General features: G+C 41.4%; 1 protein-coding gene across 7 annotated transcripts in view; it reads right to left on the bottom strand.

Annotated features, from left to right (window-relative positions):
- LRRTM4 (leucine rich repeat transmembrane neuronal 4) overlaps positions 1 to 22,600 on the bottom strand; it is a 487,149-nt gene that overhangs the window by 397,483 nt on the left and 67,066 nt on the right. For all 7 annotated transcript variants that reach the window (XM_054180794.1, XM_054180792.1, XM_054180805.1 and 4 more), the window contains one exon: positions 6,162 to 6,258. The gene's annotated coding sequence lies outside the window, so the exon portion shown is untranslated. The remainder of the gene's footprint in view (positions 1 to 6,161; positions 6,259 to 22,600) is intronic.

Here is a 22,600-nt window from a genome sequence, read left to right as displayed (position 1 = left end):
AAAATAAGAGGGATCTGACAAGCTTCAGAGGTAGAAAAGTTAGAGCACAGAAACAGAATTTCAACATTCAGAATAATTAAACTGTGGGATCATCACCATGGGATATAATGGAGGCAAAATACAGAAGTGGCTGTCATTCAAGATTATATCAATTAATACCTTTTATTTGCTGAATAACTAAAACCACACCCCTCAATTGTCAACTTAACCTCTATTTTTTCCAGTATTACACAAATATTGGAGGATTTTTTAATGTTAAACAAAATGGTTTAAGTTTTAAACTTCTAATCCCTTTAAAAATAGACAATATGTATTTTGGCAGTTTCCACGATGCAATGGCACTAAGAGCATTATATTATGAAGATAATCAGCTGATATAATTTGATTTCTCCCAAACATTTTTAATTTCATTTAAAGGTATTTCAAGAGAATTAATAAATTGTTTTGCTGATCTGTTAAACAGCCCTTTCTGTGAATAAACAATTTAATGAAATGGTGTTATTCACCTCTCTATACCACAGATGGAACATTGTTAATTAACTATTTATCAGGGCGACATGCCTACCCCTCTGCCAAGATTTAAATTTCAAACACGCAAATTCACCTCAGGACCCGTCACCTTCCATGGTGTTGCAGTAAGGATGCTTCAGGACGCGTGACGATGTGTTGTTAGTGGCCAAAAATGGGAACGTGACATACAGAACTTGGGAGCTTTTTCACTAACCCCGTTAGAGCAGCCATTTGATCCCTCCTTTTCCACGTCTTACCATGATTATTGTTAAAGCAGTTTGCGATTCTTGGACTTAAAGGATGCTTTTACAACTGTCATTTCGGCAACAAGTCACTGAGTTGGCGTGTTATGCAGTAACAGTTCCAAACAAAAGCAAGAATAAACATAAAACAAAACCCGTTTCATAAAGTCCAAAGCAATTTAGGATGATTCCACTCAAACACGACTGCAGCAAGGCATTTCTGAAAACTTTGCTCCCCGTGTTTAATAAGATCCTGCACTTCAGACAGGGCCATAACAAAACCAGGATGGCCTTTTACGTCTCTTCACACTCCATCACCCAGTTGTGAAGATGAACTTATTAAATATTGAAATCCCCAAGTCTTGCCTGGAGCCCAGAATCATGTATTGCAAGCCAGGCATTTTAAGCTGTACGTGTTAATTGCCGCAGAAGTACTTTCCCAGCCGTCCCCTCTTCCGCCTCCCCTCCCTTTCAGGGAAAAGGGCTAAAACACACTCATGTGGACAAAACCTTCAGCTCAAATGAAATTACCGAGTCCTAGTAAGATTGGATTTCACGCACAGGTGGCTCTTGCAGGTGTAAAACTAAAGGAAGATAACTCAGTGCTGACTGGCTGCCTTTACTTAATACTGTTGTTCGAAAGGATATTGCTGTTTAAAAAAACCTATCTAAGCATGGAATACGCAGATCAGCAAGTTTTGACTTTTTTTTTTTTTTTTTTTGGTCTCAGGACTATAATTTACACTAGAGCAAAATCGCAGCCCAAGCTGAGAACCCATCTCGCCCCAAACCTCCTCTTCTCCAGACCCAATTAGATGGTTGCACTGGGTGCACTGGAGATACCACACCACCAGTAGCTACTCGGGCTCTGGCATTACCTGTGTCTCAAAATTCATGCTGGTACACACTACAAACTTAAAGGCAATTTGCAGGGAACGTTTTAGAGCTACGTTTCTTGATTTCCCTCCATATACTGTTCTTTCTTCAGTATCCAGAAAACACCTTCTGTACTACAAGCAAAGGTATATAAAACCAGCAATAAAATCGTGCCCTAATGCAATCAAGCTTTGCAAACCCCAGCTAGGCAACGCAAACGGGGCTTTTTGCCCAGCACAGGTAAATAGGTCCTAAAAACCAACATATGAATAAGGCAGAGAAGGAATCTGAAAACATACAGAACCGACCCTTGTAAAAGATGACATTTTAATGGAAAGTGGCACAGTGACAGGAAAATTCGACGGGAGACTACAGACAGAAATAAAAGTCTTACAAGATTAGCATGCCCTTTAACAGTTGCTGCTTAAGGACTTTTCTGCTTGGAGAAGTTAGTGCTCAGCCAACTAAGGCATGTATTTCCAGCACGCGCGACTCCCCAGTAATTTCCTACATCAATAATCTGAAGCAACTCCATGCTAGACAGCTTTCTTTAAAAAGAAAGTCAAATCAGTAAGTAAAATGAGCATGTATATTACACGCGATCACTGTACAGTGATAGCACAGTTAATATTAATTATCAAGGCTACATATTAAAAATTTGAAGAAGAACTTTTAAGTAGCCTGTGTCATAAAGAGATGGCTTTTGATGCGCAAGAAAAGCAACTACCTGAGAGGTTAGCTCTGAACTCATACAACATGTTACTTCACGCTAACGTCATGTAAACAGCTCGGACATATTTTAAATGCTGCACGAGCGCTAATGTTTTTGTTGTAATACAGTACGAGTTACCAGCATCTTCGACAGACGCAAAAAGACCCCAAGACATGGGAACACAAACTGTAGTTGCCACAAGCTGCCAGTCCATGAGCTGGGGAAGAAAATGGAGGAATAAAGCGAGAGAGGCCGCACGCCCAGCGGGAGGTTGGCAGATGAAATACGAAGGCTAAGACCCACAATAGCTGCGTGTCAAGTCCAACGTGGTGATAGTCAATCTGTGGGTCTGAGATCAGGTGCTGGCATAAAGTGATTTATTTTAACTGAACAAAGTGTCTTGCCCCCTGAGGTCCAAACATAAATACAGCCGAGCTTCTTTCAGGCAGAATCCCAAAAGCAATCCTATAAATTGTGCCTCATTTTAGGAAGGTGTTTTCAAGGGGAGAAACAAATAAAATAAAATTTTAAAACTTCTCTCAACTGCAGGTACATTTCATAGTTTTACTTCCATGACAAAATGCTGCCAGGCTCATGCCCCAATTCTACACAAAGCAAACCTCTTAATTCCATGCAGGTAATTCAACAAGCCACACCAAACATTATTATAAACCCACAGAAGAGAATTACCTTCTTCCCTGACAGTTTCTGAGGACAATCTTCTCGAACAGAAAAAAAGAATGTTTGGGGGTTTTTTTAATGTTTAAAGAAACATAGCCACATTCAAGACTTTAGTTTCACCAGAAGCTCTCCTACGCTTGCAGGATACGTCCTTGGCACACAACAATCTCGCTAAAGAGGAGAGACAGAGAGCAAGAGAATTCCACAGTATTCTGGAGCACGATCCTCTCAACCATTTGCATCAGGATCAACCAGCAGTGAATCCAGCACATCCAACGCAATTTTCCATACCTAAATTGCAGGCTTGTGGAGAGCACAATAAACAGCTTACTTATCCCCCATGCAAACAGTTGAACTACCATTATTCTGAATAGTATGTCTTTTAATACAATTACCCAGCTTTTCGCCCTGAATGGAGCTAAGAAAAGGCTAGCTACAGAATGTGCAGCTGCATACCTGTGCAAAGCAGAAAATCGCCTCTTTTATCAGCGTTCAGCTTTACCTCTATTGAAGGTGGGCGCCAGTGGGCTTAGTCAGCTGCTCCCATCAGCACTGGTGTTACTGGTGTGAACGGGAAATGGGTAGAGACCTGCCTCTGTGCTAACTGCCCAGATTCACGTCTCCTACGCCGCATTCACAGCGTTTCGGTTGGAAGGAACAACTTGAATTCCTAGGGCTGCACAGCGCAGGTGGGCTCATGCACCACGTGCTGCTGGAGGACTTCCCGTGGCTGTCTGAAACTCCCAACGCATTCCCTGTCCGGGTCTGCCGTTGGGTTCCGTCACTGACTCGGGCGCGTTGTGTATGACACGGCAGTCACGGTGCTGTGCCAAAAGGCAGCAGGCTATGTAATGACACCACGGAACTTCAAAACTAGATACACAAAGCCCAGGCCAGTGAATATTTCATGCTAAAACCTGTTCTACTGGCCTGTGATTTTACACATTGTGTTGTCTACGCTATTTTCTCCAAAAGGAAAAAACCCTCCTTGTTCTAGAGAGAAGCAATAATTTATGGCTTGCATTTACTGCTCTGAACTATAAGAGAGAGTGAGATGAACCAGCTCGACGTCCCCGTCCCCCACCTCCTTGTTTCCTGCAGGCAGTCAGCCGATACCCGCAGCTCCCAAGCCAGAACATAGGGTGCGGTATCTCATCAAGAGCAGATCTTAACACCCCCCTCGCTCCAAGACAGGGACAATTAGTGAATCGCGCAGCCTAACCTCTCACTTCTTGGCTGAATTACTCCTCTTCAATTTTTCTTTGTGCTGTTTTATCCCCTACTGAAAGTTACATTTCCTTAGAGCACCCTAAACCACCCCTTCCCCATGGGTGCACATACCTTTCAACTGCTCTTACATAACTTTTATAGTCCAATTTTAAAAATTGTTTAGTGAAGCCATTCATACTTTGTCACTTTAATCTCCCCTTATAAATCCAACCCTCGATCTTCATCATTTTTGCTGTCCTTCCACAGCAGTCTATTCCTTAATTTCTGTTCTCTTGGGCAAGTTGAGAAAAGAAGATATCAAATATTTGAGCGTGTCCTACATTTTGCAAATTGTAGTAGCAGCTTTGGTGTACTATTCTGACCCACTGTGTTGTTTACTTTGCCTGTTGACTGCACTCTTTTGCTTAAAATCTCACTAACCTTTCAGCAGGGAAAGGATAACCAGATAATTAAAATACTGAATACTAAAAAGGTCATCATAATACTGTACAACACCTGAGCTACTACAATGTATTATGTATGAAAATTGTTGTATCTCACGCTTCTGAGAAGACAGCAAGAGAGAAAAAGAGCAAAGGATGGAGCATTAATCCATTCAAGTGTCAGAGACTGCAATGAAAGAAGAAAAAACACATTCTGAACTACCTAACGTTTTGATTTGGTTTTTTTCCTAAGGAAATAGATTTCCCCTTACCTGCTCTGAGCTAAATATTCGGAATAAAGCAACCTTTCAAAAAGATCCGAAATAGGGAAGAAAGTCCGGCCTGGAATAGAATGAGTTGGAAGACTCTGCTACAAATAACTGAAGTATTTACTCCAACCTTTGCTTCCTTAATATCCTGATAGCGTTAGTGCTGCTTATATGATGACGGTATGTACACCAAAATGAGACACGGGAAGAAATGACCTTTCTCACAGAGGTTTTCAGTTGCAATAGACAGGGCAATCAATGGTGGAAGACGCTTTGTTATTTATGCTCAGGAACAAGGACTACAAAGTTGCTGAAAATCCTGCAGAGAGTTTCAACAGCACGTACACAGTAGTTGCATTTCCATTAAATAATGTCTGAATGAAAAAAATCAGCATTTCTAGAAATCAGTCAGTATTGGGAATCATGTTGGATTAATGTTGGATCACGTAACACCACGCCTTCAGCTAAGACAGTGGCAAAACTGAAGTTCTCCACGAAAAGTGCATCTAATGTTGCTTTTCTAGTTTTTTCGAAGGGAATAAAAGTTACAGCATTTCCATAATAAAAAACAGAAATCTCTTTTGCCGACTTGCCACTGTTATAAAAGTGTTGAAGTGTACAAACATCAAGAGAGGAAATCTCAAAATATTTCAGAGTTTTGCAATTACAGCTTTCTGTTATGTCGTATTTTTGTTCCAGTGAAAAGAATATATATTTTAGCTGTTGAAACACACAAAGTCCATTTTAAAGATATTTACAGAACAGAATTTATCCACAGCTTTTTGGATGACAAGTTCTAAGTAAAAAGAAATTAATGTTTCATTCAATGGAACAGATTCTGGTTTATGTGTGCTGCTGCAAAGGGGGTATAAGAGCATATGTGGTACATACATGTCTCTCTTTACGGCCCGGCCCCTTCTTTACAATGTTTACAAGGTCAAAAATGATACAAACACTAAGTTTTAACTACATTTATGTGGGTTGGCAGGGTAAGTGACAGCTATCGGGCTACAAGGGAACTGTTGAATGAGGATGAATTTAGTCCTTTAGCTATGCAGCTGTTAGAGACTGAAAGCTTTGAACTGGAAGATGGAAAGGCAGTGGCAGCAAACCAGGACTTCATTCATCAATTAAACTCATTTTTCATAGTAGTGTAATGAATATCCAAGGGAGTGTTTAATGCCAAGCACAGGAAATAAATAAAGTGGAGCAAACTTACAGTTGAGAATGAGGATCTGGAGAAGCCTTCTGCAAGCTGGAGAGACTGCCGCTTTCTTGCCCAACAATCCATCCTTCACAGGAGAAGGCATCTATTTCTGTAAGAAAAGAGAGGTCACTACGTTACAATATGAACAAAGAACACACTTGGCTGAAGTTTGGCTCTCTAACGTTCAGCCTAGGATTTTAGCTGTCCTTTTCAAACACATCAGCAAAGGTTAATACAGCCATCGCCCAAAATGCAGGCTAGGAAATAAAAAAAGGAGTGCTCCCTGCTAAGAACTGACTCTCTCAGTTCCCCGAAGCTATCACAAGTCAGGTATTAGCTTTTATTTCATACCAATACCAAACAACAAAACGCAATTTGGACTTACAGGCTTGGGTCTGTGATGTTGTACAGCCCTTGTTCCTGTGGGTCAGAGCTGGTGTAATAATTCCTGCCCCTCAGGGGCTGCTCTGAAACGGCACCACGGGAACGTGAGCGTATTGTTTACAGACCCAACTTAAGTGTTTGATGAGCTCGGTATTTATCTATTGCTAGTTCTCAGAGGGTGCCAGCTCGCATGTAGACATACCACAGGATCCTTGGAAAGTGCCAGCCTAAGACAACTCACTAAGTGGAACACAGGATGCTTCTCTGAACCGGGAAACTTTCTCTTCTCACACTAGTATTGATATCAATGCTGAGCAAATAGAAAGTCATCACAGAAAATGATGTATTCAGCATTTTTGGCACTTGAGAAGCTGAAGACTTTTTAGAGTTTACTTGTCATTCAAAGGGACTCACCAAATATCTTTTGCAATTATTTTTAGGTCCAAAACCAATGTGTGAGCAGTTCACTCAAAGCATCATGGAAATTATTTATGTTTACAATTTGTGAGCGAGTACCAGAATGACAGCATGTAACAGAAAGGACATTTCAGCTCCATTTATATTCTGCCACACACTTCCTATTTAACCGCGGGCAAGCTGCAGTCTTCCCTGAGCTTCTCCTCCTTCTCTGTACATTGCTCTGGGCCAAACTCCCTCTGGATAACTGACAGAAGAATTTGTTTTCTCTTTTAGGGTATATGTAAAAAAAAAAAGCATCACTTGGGAGCCTATCAAGAAACTTACTTCAAGCTCTGAGGAACCGAACAGCTACCCTTGATAAGACAAACAGACCTCACTTACTACGTTAAAGCACATAAAAAAGAATTTATGCCAGATACTGCTGTCATCCTGGTAGACACCTGATAGGACAATTACCAGGTGAAACAAGTACTTATGATATTCAGAAATATTGACATAGCACGTGAGATTATCATTACCTAAGTGAATATGGAATAAGAGGTGCTGCCATATGTTTTATTTCCCTTATGCGTCTGTCTTAAGTTGGAAGAATATACTTGAATTTCTTTTTCCTGAGTCAATGCCAAATAACAGCATCCAAATCCAGTGTCTAGAGAATTACTTAGATTTTCTATTAATTACCAGTTTAAAATATTTTTTTTAAAACATATTATAGCAATGGGTAGTTACTAAGTGGGGTTTTTTTAAACGTACGGGGGGGGTTGGACTAGATGACCTTTAAAGGTCCCTTCCAACCCAACACATTCTATTATCCTACACATCATCATCAGTAGAACGTCTAGCACAGATGGCACCGGTAGAAGAAAGGCTAAAAGAAGTGAGGAAGAATATATTCAGATGACATAAATGGGTCCAACAGAACTCATATCTAGGGGGTTGGCCCCTCTGGCACTTAATGTTGGGCAGCATAGTCTCTGCTTCTTTACTATTCCACGCCACAAAAACCAGGCAGCTGACCAAAATCTGTGCCGGCAGTCCCAGCCTAAGGTCAAACCCTTCTTGGGCCCTTCCTCAAGTGCAGAGCAGGGGCGCGCGGGCAGCTGAGGCCCCTGCTGCGGCTTTCCTGACCTTCCTCCCTCCTGACGACAGAGCACTCCCAGATTCTTTCTCTCTCCTTTCTGGACCTCTGCCACGACGCTGAGCGCTCTCAGTGAACGCCAGAACCACAAGCACAGACCAGTTTTTCAGCAATTTCCGCACATGTTGCTTTCTAGCAATTACTGGAGCGGAGGATGCATCCAGCAATGCACTGGAGGTGCAAACTAAGGCAAATTAACGCTCTCCTGCCAGCTGAAGAAGGGACAGTAATCCCAGCATTGCTCTGCCTGGGAATACTGCGCTCTTCCTCCAAGGCAAAGATTCGTCAAGGGGACCAGGAGGACTGGGAAGCAGAGGGAGAAAGGGGAAAGGGAAGCTGGAGGGCATATATCACCCCGGAGAAAACTGAAACCATTGTGCTGCAACGGAAAAAAAATAACACAGTTTTGTCCCAAAAGCTGGTTCTTCTCTAAATTTTTCATCATTAGACTATTTTAAAAAGACAAAAAGACAACATTATCATGATTTGTGTTTGCCTTTGATGCTTCATTTTACTTAAATCACTTTCCCCTTCACTTCTCACATAATAGGTCATTAATAATTTCGTTTTGCAAATCACGGTTAAATAAGAGTAGAAACAGACACAATAAATTTCTAGATAAGTAACTTGAAAAGATATAATCAATAAAATCCTGGGTGGCAATAACGCTACCATATTAAATTTACGGCATCTGTTTAAACAATACTTTCCTTCCTCCACTATTCTAAATGTTGCTTCAGGAGGTCTTTTTATAGACTATATTTTTTCTTTTATGGTGGGACTGTAAACAGGCAGTTAAACTAATATTTTGGTACGTTCAGCATGCTGGGCTCCATTTTATGGAGTCTTTCAATAAAAGCTCGTTGCAGCTTCGAACGCCCTCTTACAGCTTGAAAACTGGAACTGCAGAAACTTCTTTGCTACTATACCCAGGCTCAACATTGCATGAAGACGGGTCACTGTGCTCCACACGGGATGCGTTAGCAGAATACAGGGAAAAACGGGAAAATGGTCTAAACAAAAACTCAAGCAAAATCCCTTTGAGCAAGAGCCTTTAGTTTTACACCCAGGACGTAGGCCAAAATAAAAACTAGAGCACAGGGAAGGCTGCTTCTCCGAGAAACAGAAGGTTAGATGGAATATATAGGGTTTTTTAAAAACTAGAAACTCTTCTTCATCTTCAAATACACCAGACAACCAGCCCTTTGTTCCAGATACAAAGGAGAAAAAACTGCTCAAAAGAGAAAGCTAAACACAGATCAGGTTTGCAGGTGTGACCTCTCTGTTGGACGAGGAACCACTGCACTCAGGCGTGTCCCATGTCACCTGTGGGATCACCCCAGTTTAGGGGGAGTAAAGCAGCAGCAGAGCCACCATCTGAGCCCAAAGCACAAACGGGAACCGTCCTGCGGCATACGGCAGAACCGCTTCCCGTTTGTCCCTTCCCATTGCTAATTCAGGCATACGACGGGTTCAAAGTCACACAGGACACAAGGAACATGCCCTGACAAACCCTGACTCCTCAAGCAAGATTTAAATGCTGACCAGCCCCAAAATTTGAATTTTACGTTGATGAGAGGAAGCCTCGGTACCCAGTAAAGATGAGGGTTGTGAACTCTAAGGAAGCAGCAGAGCTGGCCGTGTCCCCACACACCCGCGGTGCCAGCCCTGGAGGGACAGTCACAGCCTTAGGGAAACACTGGGGCAAAACAGAAAACCAGGCAATTCCCTAACTGAGCGATTTAACACAGAAGTTATTCCTTTCCCACTCCAGAAGTTTCTTGAGGGCCATGTAAACAAACTCTTCTGTCTGCATCCTCTTCCCACTCATTTCCCTATTAAAAAAGAGAAAGTCTAAAATATGCAGAAGAAGTAGCCATAGACATAAATAATTCTCTATGTCAACTGCATTTTTTTGTTTGGATGGTCTGTGTAGGGCTCTTTGGGGTGGTACTTTGTCTTCCCTCTGTGTTCGTACAGCACTGAGCACAACGAAACCCTTCTGCATAACTAAAAGTAACAGTAATAATACAACAGGGGTGGAAATGGCTTTAAGCAAGGGCTTTTCACTTTTGGGAAAAAATAAAAGAGCTGAAAAAAAAGGATTATTTCTCCTGAAAGAGAGTGGACACAGGCTTCTAACCCAGGGAAGCAATATTGTTGTTTTAAAAGACGCCAGTATCCAGAGCTTTTGTTCCATCACTGCTCCACGTCCAAGCTGGGGCAGACGCGGGAACTTCTGCCACTGTCACAGGTTTTGAGCAAGCACAATGATTTGCTACCCAGGCTTAAACTGCCTCCTAAAAACCAAGAGCCAGGTATTTATGTTCCAAGTACCCAGGCTTGTGGCAATTGGAAAAAAAATAAAAGGAAATGGAGGATATTAACTCCCTCTGTTTCTTATTTTTATTGTCTTTATTGATAAGGGGAATTAGTGTTAGGCTGGGAACTCTTCTCTAAGAGCTTTCGGGATTTCTCCGTGTGCAGGTGTCACGGTCTCTGTTCTGCCCCAGGTGGATGAGTTCTACAGCATTTAAAATATTAAAAAAGCAATAAAACAAAACCAAAGGATCTTTCGTTAATTTAACAAGGCTCTGAAGAAGCAATTCAAAAATTTTATGGGGAGATTTTTCTGCAGATGTTTTCAACAGCACTCTTTTTGGTGCCTTTAATCAACTTTGGATTAAAATTACTAATGGGTAATATTTCATAAAATGTGAAAGAAACTAGACTGCTTGCCCGAGTTAGCCTTTGGTAAAGATTCCTCCCCCATAAGAGACGCATACCAAAAAACTGCATATATTTGGCAGTTTTGAACAAAAAAATTCTCTTTTTAGATGTTTAAAGCACAAAAGTAAGAACGTACATGTTTAAATCGGAAAATTTTTCCTTACTTTATACCCTACACTTTCCATGCTCCTTTCACACACTTCCTCACGCAATTAGTTTGAGGGAGACAGAGTCAAGAGAAGATGTCATGAGAAAGGAAGGAGGGGAAAAAAAAAATAACTAATGGGCTATTCATAATTTTGTAATTTGTTGTGGTTGTTGCAAATCTGAAACAAAAATCAATTTTCTCATTGACAGTCCTCTCTCTCCAAAATGTGTATATTCTGCTTTATTGCCAGCGGTTTGTCTATTGTGGGCTCTTGCATTGATTTCTCTTTTTTTTTTTTTGCTAAGGTAAGAAACCATTAATTTTGGGAAAACAGCATGAAATATTGCATACCGCAGATAAAAGAAAACCAGGCCACGTTCTGGGGACAAGGTTGGATTTTGCAGTATTTCTAAGTAGAAAAATTTACGCAACTATGTGAGAGTACCTGAAGATCAGAGAGGATCACTTCCACAGTGGCTGGAGAGCTCTAATGAGTTTGATAATAAGGGTCTGGGGAATTTGCATAGCCACATTTACATTGTAATGGTTCCACTGACATTGTGTCGCGTGTGAAGGACCTGGTAAAATGATCGATGACAGACGTGACAAAGTAGAGAGCTGGCCCGTGTTTCTGTCAAGCTCGCTTTCTGCTAGGTAATAGTAATTTTTGACTAATGCCTCCAAGTACAGAATTTCAGTGTATTCATCCCAGTGATTAAAACCACTCAGTTGATTTTTTCATACTATTCGAGACTAAAAATATGGTTTTGCACTTAAAGCCTGCTTAGCGATTTGAAATTAAGATGGAAGCTCAGTTCCCTCGGCGTACTTTAGCCTGTCTAGTTAACCTTGGGCAAATTCCTACAGGATTCTGTTACGCAGGGGGTTGCCTTTGTCAGCCAAGTCATTTTAAGAAGTTCCCATTCTCTCTGCTTTTCTCCCCAGTCTCTCCTGTCAGGCTCCGGTGCACCCGTACGGTCCTACATCCCATACAACTACAGACCTCGCTACAGCCTCAACTCACACCCTGAAGTGCTTGAAAAGCACAGGAATTTTGTTGTCATTATTTCCCATAGCTGTAGAGAGCTTCTCCTTGCTGAAACCCTTCTCATTCCTTAAAGGAAGTTACAAATAGCCCACATGCAGATAACTAAATCCCATACTGGATTTGGCCCTGGAGTATCAACAAGGCACAAAGATATCTATATTCCATTTACCATCTTTTGTTTGTTCTTAAATGCATCTAAGAGGTTACACCCCCTATCAACCACAATAAGAAGTGAACACGCTAAAAACCGAGTCCTAATCACTAAATAACATGCTAAAAGAAAGCAGGAAGAATAAACAAAGGATAGTGAAATGCCTATTAAAGAATTCACATCCTAAAGCATCTGTTCTATGCATTTTGCTTGAGCTAGTACGTAGTACTGGAAATTGCACAGTGTCATACCCAGGCACACCTCCTCTCCCCCATTCAGGGTAAAGTACCCATGAATTGTAGATTACTATTTTTTTCTCATGACAAGTCTAATACTATTTGATCTGGCTACTTCTGGAAGTACTAGACTGAATAAATCTCATTTCTGTCATGTCAGCAAAGCCTGACAGGGCATGAGTAGTTTCGAACAGTCTCGATTTGCAGGTGCAGCACCACACAGGTCACCACGGGAAGGCATTACCCCGTAAGCAAGGCAGTATTTCTGCTTATGTCAAAAGGACGGGAAATCAAACCAGATTAATAGAAGACCTGAAGTATGAATAAGGGATCCCCGACATAGTACCAGAGTAGTAAAAAAAGCAGGTACGCATTTTTTCTTAAAATATACTGAACATCGATATACAAATATTGGCCCATCATCACGTTAACGGTTGTTGTGACCAGAGATTCTATGTAACACTACTACATAACCCTGCCTACCTACCAAGCACTAGCTACACACGTAAGGATTGTGTGACACTATGAATAATGGAAAAAAATATGAAAAAAATATGAGACAAAACTAGACATCCAACAAACAATTTCTATATTAATTTCCAGGGCAATTCTGTCACTTGAAGTTGGGAGGTCAGTTTTTACTACAGAGGCATATAAATAATGCTTGATCTTTCTTTGCAATCATCCTGCCTCTCTCAAAAAAAAAAAAACAAAAACAACAAAAAAACAACAAAAACCCAACAAACCAAAAAAACCCAGTAGAACAAAAAAAAAACCCATTTGGCAAGAAAATGACAGTTGATCTTGTCAGCTGCTGTGACACCAGCAACCTCCCCTCATTTGTCAGCCTCGCAGCTCTGCCAGAAATGCATGTCAGCAACCCAGGCCTATGTGCCCCAGCTACCAGGAAGATGATTTAGCCACACGTGATTAGTAAAGATCAATATTACTTTCTAAAGAAGGCCACCTACAGGTCCCCTCCAGCCAAGTGGAATTAAGGAATGTGTATTTTCGCAGAGGAGCAAGAAGAGAGCTGGGGCTCCTGCTGCATGGCCAGCCCCCCCTGCCCCACCGCGCCGCGGGCACAGCCAGCCGTAGCGGGATGGGGTCTCCACAGTCGGTTCAGCAGTGGCTAAATGCTTACAAGCACACAGATGTCCTTTTGTTTTCAAATTAAGCCTTACAGCATATTTATAAACAGATGCTCAACATATATTTGTAGGAATAAATGATCTGGTGTAGGGTGAGGCTCCTGCCCTGGGCTGAGGGGTCAGAACATAAAAGCCTCTACAACAGTTCATCTCTCAGACTAAACTGAATCAGCTCTGCACAAGGGTGATTTCCACCGTCAGGACCTAGCTGGGCACCAACAAAAAAATCAATGGAAGTTTGTTGTTGGCATAAATGAATCCAGAATGACATCCTCAGGCTCCTGGTTTTGCAGTACAAAAAGCAACCCGAACCAGAGAAACACCCCGGCAGGGATTTAAGGATGCATCTTCAATATTTTCATCTGCTTTGCAGAGTTGCTTAGTACGTTCTTTGCAGTCTTGAGCCTGAATTGTCATGCTGGCAACATTCAGAGCCAAGCCATGGCTGACCCCAGGTGCAGCTGGACAGAAAGGGATGAGCAGAAAGAAAACCCCAAGACAGCAGCGCGGTTTCCAGTGGAAATGCTGCAGGAGTTGGTTATGGGGCCATACAACACAAAAACCCTTCTTGAAACAAGGCTGGGAAGAGGCACTTGGAGAAGAGAAGAAGAGCCTGCTTGGTGGCTTCCCAACCAGACACCGATGTCACTGAAACAGCTGTTTTCTCTTCAACATTGACTGTTCCCCGTGAGGTGGGAAGCTGCACAGAAAACCTCTGCGCAGTTCCCGAGCGGAAATCAAAGCTCCACTCTAACGGCCTGTAGCCAGGGAGGGCTCCTCACCATATTCCCATCAAACTGCTTTACAGGAAGCGAAATCAGCCAGCCGCACAAGCCCAGAAACAGAAGGTATAAACAAGAATGAAAGAAAAATAAGGTTAATAACTGTACTTTAAAGGTTATAACTCTCTATCTCTGTATGCAGAAAAAAGTCTGCCGGTAAGACCTGGACAGCTCAAGGGGTCTTTTATCCACAGATAAGTTCAAAGCCAATTTCTGTTAGTTAAAATGAACTTAAAGTTCATTTCTATTCAAAAGCCATTAGGTATCATACGCATGTACAAGCTTTGACACAAAATTAGTTTAAGCGGTGGAAATTATCTTGGAAATATCTACAAGAAAAAGACTGACACTACATAGTTCATAAGCAGGTAATTCAAGCTATGACCCAACTTTATCATCTTCTGGGTAAAGACTGCTGTCTAACAAGATTCTTTAGATGCTACGGAGAGGAAAATAAATGAAAACTACTACGGATTGTTTTATTAAATTAAACATTATTGTATAATGTTTTATCTATATCAAAAATTTAAACATTATAATATATTATTATATATTTAAACATTATATGCACACAAGGCAATGCTAAATCATACTGAATTATTAGAAGTGATCGTTACTGTGTTTGCCTCTCCTGGACAACCAATGGTTGTAAAATTCAATACGAAGTGTCTTCTTATTCCCTACGTGAAACGTTCTGGAATGCTAAGCAGATAACTTTCGTTAGGGAAGAAAGCATGCCTGATGAAGTCCAAGATGCACGCTGACTTCTGTCAGACTTAAGAAACACAAAATCAGAAGCTCTGTCTAATCTGCCATTGGGGCTGTAATCTGTTCTGAGAGAAACCTATTTGCCATATGTTGATTTATTTTTAGCCATACAAAAAATCATTATGAAAATCAGGATGGCAGAAATCCTCAGCTGTAAAGAATGGCAGTCACACTGACGGCAGGACGAAAGCACATGTATACTCTGTGTTTAGATCCATTAGACTTCAGTGTGATGGCAGAGTGACCAGGCAGTATCAGTAGGGATCCAGAAGTCATTTGCTAGAGCTGTGATTTGTACTCCTCCCAAAAGGCGGCAATGCAAATCATTATGAGTGTGGTCTACTGTACAGAGGGGCAGATTTCGGAATTTGGGATTCTAGTCCCCGCAGTTTTACTTACCTGTGGGCAATGACATTGTTCTATTTCAATGTGCTTTGAGAACTAGGTTAAAGCAAAAAGAAAGAAAAAAATATAAAAAGAAATAAAAATAAGGATGTAAAAGCTAGTTACATAAACCTGTGAGTTCCCTTGAACTTCCATGCTCCCATCCACTTTGGGTTTAAACTGCTGGTTATTGCCAGACCACATTCTACCTCCTGTTGTACTGATAAAAGCCTTTTACTGTCTGAGATACAGTTACATGTATAAGACAATCTATGACTTAAGGAACCAGCTCCCACTCACACAATGTTGCAGCAAATTCCTTTGTTCCATTCCAGGAACAGGGCTGTTTGGAAGACGATGATTTTTGGAGGTCTCGGGCATGAAACAGAGCACTTTTCTTGGGTTAAAGGATCAGGCAAGCGGAGGTGCGCGTGCTCCGTTGTACATGCACAGGAAACGCCTTTAGGACACTTCCAAACTAGTCTGGGAGAAGCTTTAATGACATTCTGTTCCAGCAGAAAACAGGGATAATATGAAAAGCAGCCTCAAAAATTAAACGTTTTAAAATCAAAAGACCTAGATAATGTGTATGCAAGAGTTAAGAGAGCTGGTCCAGAATCTTACTAGATGCCCAATAGTAGCTTTTAGCATACCCTGTGAAATCAAAGAAGTCCAGAGAACGTAAAGAAATAGTATCATCGCAATATCTTTAAAAAGGTTAAGTGGGATGATCTTGTCACTCTGGGCAATAGCTATTAGAATAGGTAATAAGGGATTTGGTTAAAAAAGGTAATATTCTAAACGTCAGTCATATCCAGCCATGGAATAAAGACCTCATCAATCTGCTGTTTTTACAGGATTATATGAATGGATGACAAAAGCAAAATGTTGATATAATCTATGCAGACATTTGTAATAAATTCGGCACTGCATGACCACTTTATAAGTTAGAATAATGTTAAATTAGAAAGGCGCATATTAAATAGACTTTTTGTATTTAAACGACAGGCCTCACACTGTAACGGAGATGTGCAAATAAGAAATTCTTGTCAAAAGTTTGTGTTTCCAGCAGAATACTGTGATTTGCTCACTGTCCTGTGCTAGTTAACTGCATTATTAATGGCTTAGAATAGACATAAGTGACCATTATGCTGACAATGAAACAAGAATTAGAGAAGTGGTTCCTGACAGAGGACAGGAGATGAGGATGAAATTAAGGAAAACAATGGAATAAATCAAAGGAAATGTGATTTTAGTTTCCTGCTTGTGACTTGGGGGAACGTTTCACTTTTATTTACGTGAAAATACCTCCAACAACAGGATCGAGACCTGGATTTTCCCAAAGCTCTAAATGGTTCTTCCGACACCTCTTAGAGGCAAACAGGGGAGTGAACCTGATGGAAGGAATTTATACTGGGGGAGTGTTTTTTGTGGCTGCTCAGCACAGACAGATCCTGCGGATCTCTCCAGCCTTCTGTATCTCTAAATGATTAATACAGCTTGTGCTGCCTGCTTTCTGTAAACAATTGGCTCAAGCTAAGAAAGGACGGTTAATTCCACTACACCAGAAATGCAGAAAAATGCTAATTATTATTTTAAGTTTCTCTCTGAATAAACTTTATTAATGGTTTCTTCCTCTGCATGCAAATTTCAACAACTCTCACACTGTAATTAAATTAGCATTGTTTATGCTTTAGAGTATTTAAAGTCTGAAATTACAGGCAATAACTATAAAATAGGGTGATAATTAATGATAATAACTCATTCCTGCAGAAACTGGGCTGAAGCTTAGCAGTTACGACACTTTTTATTCCCAACAGCTACTTTATGGTACTTGAAATTACTTAGTAATTCTCCTAAGCTAATTTTTATTACCATGCAAAACTTTCAGTAGTACAGGGGCAGGTTATTTGTGTTCACATTTAGATTGCTAGAGTTTTAGATCATTTCTGACCGCTTTTTCTGTGGCACTGAAATATATCACAGAAGAGGATTTGACTACAAGTAGACGCCTTGGCCAGACACCAAAGACCTTGGACTGAAGCTTTATGCCATGTTATGTGCTGTGTCTGGCTCAGCAGCTGGAGTTAATGATACTGGACACGATGATGGAGAATGATACTGGACACAATAGCTCTGGCCATTCCCACCCAAGCACGTTTCTTCACCGAAGGAAACTTCTCACGCAACTTTGGCCAACAAGAACAGCAAAAGTCTAGGGGAAAGACAAGCCTAAATTCTCCTTGTTGTAAAAGCTGGTACAGCATCTAAATCTTCACAAGTTTTTTGTGTTTTAGCATGGAACAAAGCTTTAAATCATGGAGACTACAGTAAAATTGCTTTTGCTTTTTAAAAAATGGGGCCTCATACACTACATAGTCGAGGGCAAGAGATCAGCACGGCAGCAGCAGCAGCTGAGGGATGACTAGAGATGCTCGAGATAAAAACTATTAACTCTCCAAACTCCAGCTTCTCAAAAATCACAGGACTGAAAGGATTTTGAATGATCTGTTCGTCTGTTTTGATAGAGATCTGATACATTGTAAACTTCTCTATATACAAATAGTAAAGAAGTAGTTGCACACAGGAAAGACAAGAAATATTAACCATCAGCGTGTCGGTGCTTTCCAGCTCTAGGTTTATGAAGTCAATACAGAATTGAAGACTCCCTCAAATGCAGCTACATCCTTCAGAAATAAACAAATCCTTCACTCAAAATGAGTGCCAACTATCTGGAAAGGTGGAATTCGTTTGTCCAAGACCTAGATCAAAACGTTTCCCCAGAGAATTCTCTCCCAAATATTTTTCTATTTCAAGTCCCAAGACTGCAGCTGCTTATGAGACCCTCACAAGAGATGAGACTCTCAGCTGATGTAACTCCACGGAGTATCAGAGTGGGTTCAAAAGAGCTACAATGAGCCGGTTTGCCAGACTACGCAAATACATACAGAAACATCCAAATAGCAAAGTCTAGCACTAATTTCTGTTCTCGTCTGTTGATCCGAGAACTACTCTAGACAGGATCTCCGCGTACACCGTTCTGCAGTACATGTGCACACGCCATCCCTGCACATGAAGTGCCACCCATCAACCCAACTACTGTAGGCAGCCAAGCACGCTGCAGAAGAGCAGGCTAACCACCTGCGATTGTGAAAGGACGCACAGTGTGAACAGAAGTTCTTCAAATCGCGAGTTCTGATACACGTCAGCGTGATTTGTATGACATGAAGTGAAATAGGTCCACCCTGCCTTGTAAATGCCTAATAAAAGACAGGCACTGAAGAATTTATGGCCCAAACAGACAAGATCGATACAGTGTGAGACTCTCCTCTTGAAAAGTGAGGAGAATTAATTGCTAATATTACAGCCTAGAGCCAAAGTAGAAAAGCCGAAGTCGCTGGACCCGTACTCCTCAATAGCTATTCAGTTAGCCAGGCATCTATGCTACTTTTCCTATACAAGAAGGATTTAAATCCAATTAGCCTCCCCATTTTGTTGGCAATGTCTGTCTGTGTATTTACATCACACTGTGGTATCTCAGCATCTGTTCCAGGAAATCTTTCTGAGCACAGCTAGGTCACTCTGTGTCCATCCAGTCAATTATTTTAGGAGTGGTTAGAGATTTCCACTTTTGCAAAAGTAGTTTCTTGGCAACTAATAGAGCTCAGAGGAGACATCCCTCTTGATTAGCGCATAGATCTTTACTCTGACACCCCTGAACTTTTTATGGTTGGTTGGAAGTTCTGCAGGCACACAAGAGAGAACAAATTCCAACCTTTATCCGCTGACAAATGAACATTTAGCTGCTGCTGCCACCTTGCTTCTCAGCTGGACACAAAAAATGTATTGGTCAACTCGACACCATTTGTGCCTTTGCCTTGTTTGGAGTGAAAGCGTCCACGCAAGGAACATGAAATAGCCGCAAGCACCCCGCACCCAGTTTGCCCTGGTATGAGTGATTTGTACAAGCCCCGGGTTAACAGAGCCCTTAGTGTCCTTTGGCATCAAAAGGAGCAATTTCTCTTCATCTTGTAAGAAACATCTGGGATGCTGCAGAACAGCTGGGTGTTTGCTCCCTCCCAGCAGCACAGCTGGGCTGAAATGGTGACTCAGTGGTTATTGATCCCGGCCTCCTCCAGCCATCCTTTCCTTCCCGCTTACCAAATCCCACTGTGTTTTGCTACATTTGTGTAACACAGCCTTTTTCAGTCAAGTATCTGGACTAACAAACCTGGTATTTAAATCTCTTTCAAGTAATTCGGCTCATTTAGACTGGAATGGGTTTAAAGAAAGAGCTGTAAAACAACAGGCACTTGAACAAACACCTCAGGTAGGAAAACGGTAAGAGATCCTGGAGGTACATAAGGGGCCTTAATCTCTTCAGCCAACACATCTGCAGCTAGAGAAAACAGTGTGAATAAAGCTACCATTCCTGCTTTTGTCCTCTGCTAATAGACATTCGCATCAGTCCATTGGTACAGAATCCTCTCACAAGCATCAGTTTAACTGCAGCACTTTGTATGACAAAGGGGAACTTGTGACTAAGTCAGCTCTCTCCCACATACACAGAAAGATCTTCCAGAAAGGCAGCATCCTCTCCCCAAACTATGCCGCAAATGCGCGCTTGCTCAAAATACAGGGCTGGATCCAAACTTCTGGCTCTTACTGTAGGCCTACTATGCCTATAAATTGCAAATAATTTCCAGATTATTTCCCGCGTGCAGCTGTTGAAGGTGTTGAGCTGGCAGAGTGGGGAAATATATGTGTTGTTTATTTGCAAAGCAGGTACAGCACGAGCATCGCCGGTCCCAGCTTTCTCATGCTGCCCCTGCCAGCGTACTGTACCTCATCCACACCTGGGCTAAATTCCAGCCAGGATGGGAGAATGAATGGGGCTGCATCCTATTATCAGTCCTTGGAGCCATACAATCCCCTCAGTTTATGAGCTGTAAAATATGTACTTCTGCCTAGTGGCTTCCTAGGGCGAGCATCTTCAGCACTGAAATCAGTCGAGCTTTGCCAAGGTACACTGCTGAGAGCACAGGATGCCACAGAGGAGCTGCAGGGCTGCTAAAGGGACACAAACAACACAGACAACTCCTCTGGAAACAGGGCTGAATGGGAAACAGATTTCCTGGCATTATTTCTCTTCATCAGATGGGAACAATAAGTCGATTTTGAATATTTTTTTTTTAACTGTCCAACTAAAAATTTGATGCAGGGGAATTGTAGATAGTATTGTTTACAGCTTCTCTCATTCTGAATGTCCAAAAGATTTCCAAACCTCTAAAACACACATAAAGGTTGTTACACTCATCAAATCTGTAGTATATCCCTAACATTGGACGAATTTTTACCTTCTAACATTCTCCTCTTCAAACCTTTTTTGCATTAAATGTTACTAGTTGACTATATACAAACCAAGCTCCAGATCAGAAAAGAAACCCGAGTATTTGTCTTCAGTTTCATTAAGCAGAGAATGGCCCTCTCCTCCCTTTTCAGAGACAGTGAGGGGAAATGACATTACCAAACCTATTCATTTTTCTGCCTCCTCATCCCACAATAAACAAAATAAGAGAAATATGGCCGAGCATGACCTTCCAACCACCTCAGGCTGGGGGAACATTTACTAATTTATTGGCAGTTGAAGGGGACAGAAATAAGAAGCTGGGAAGTAGAGTTATAAAGCCTGTCCATACCCATGCGTTTTCAGCTTCTCAGTCTCAGAAGAACAAGTGCTGGGCCAAAGCATGAGCTGGCGTAAACTGATGTAGTTTCCAGAGACTTCACTGGGCAACGAATCAGTTTGAGCATTTGGAAAACTCTGAGTTGCCCAGGTGCAACCCTCACATAAGGAAGAGTGGCACTTTGAGTTACTTGAGATTTTGTCTTATAGCACAAAAGTACACATTTTGTCTTTTCCAGCAGGAGCTGAGGGCAGAAATCAGTGTTGGAAATATCGCTGGAAATTGTCTCCTAGCAGTGGTGGCTGCAGTCCGTGTAAAATCTAAGCCCCAGTTCAGCAAACATTGTACACCCTCACATGAGCAGCTGTTATTGGTCTAATATATACATTGATATTTTAACAGATAGGCTGGAGAAACAGAGGAATTAACATGCCAAGGTCAGACAAAAAGCAGCTGATGGAAGCAGGGATACATCCAAGTCTCCTGACTGCCAATCTGATATAGCCCAGCCACTTATGCACCTGCCTCCCTGGTCTGGGAGTCCAGCCACTCCGCCAACCATCCAACGCGTACACCAAACATTATGGATTCAAGGCGATAACCATGGAATTAATTTCCATGCTTCCCAATCAGGGTTCAAGCACCAAAAGAAAGTCAAAACAGTCTAACATCTAAGCTCCTCCTTTCTATATTAACTGCTATTGGGAAGGCTTCATAAATAAAAGATTCTCCCACTTCCAAGTTTCTATTTATAAAGCATGTTATAAATATTCGTTCTCAAGGAAGCTGCCTCCCACAAGGAAGTATTACTTCCCCTTTTTAAAATGAAGAGCTTCCTCCTTTCCATTAAAAACAAACACCAAAACCAAGCAAACAAAAATGACAAAAATTACAGCATAGGAATGGATTACCTGAAGCCCAGCTGTACATACTGGGCTCCTACAAAAGATTTACTAAGTTGGCTCTTAATTCCAAGAAATCGCAAGGAGAGTTGCGAGTATATTTCTTTGAATGGGAAACCTCTACTCAGGCACAGCAAGCAGAAAACTGGCTGACACAGCAGCCGCAGTTGAACGTAACGGGTTACCCATATGGGCTCCTTAATCTCCAAACCAAAGCTAAAATTGCTTCATCCAGTTCCTGCTGCATTTTCTTTTCATTCCATGAAACATCAAATGCACTCCATTATTTTCCTGACCTTCCTTTTTTTTTAATAGGATACTTGCTTTTTTTTGCTGAGATTTTTTTCAACCCCTTCCTTAGCCTATACCGCTGTGAAATACGCTTAATATTTAAAAAGCACGGTGAATTCTGAAATTAAACTTAACAGCCGTCTACCTCTATATGAAAGAGAAAATAATGGTTACTTATCTATTAGATCACTATATTCAGAGATTATATGGTTACGACTAGCAGATTCTTCT

Source organism: Rissa tridactyla, chromosome 20 (assembly GCF_028500815.1).
Source record: "Rissa tridactyla isolate bRisTri1 chromosome 20, bRisTri1.patW.cur.20221130, whole genome shotgun sequence".
In the NCBI taxonomy this organism is placed as follows: domain Eukaryota; kingdom Metazoa; phylum Chordata; class Aves; order Charadriiformes; family Laridae; genus Rissa; species Rissa tridactyla.
Note: the sequence above shows the minus strand (reverse complement) of the source record. Positions and strands in the feature narration are given on the sequence as shown.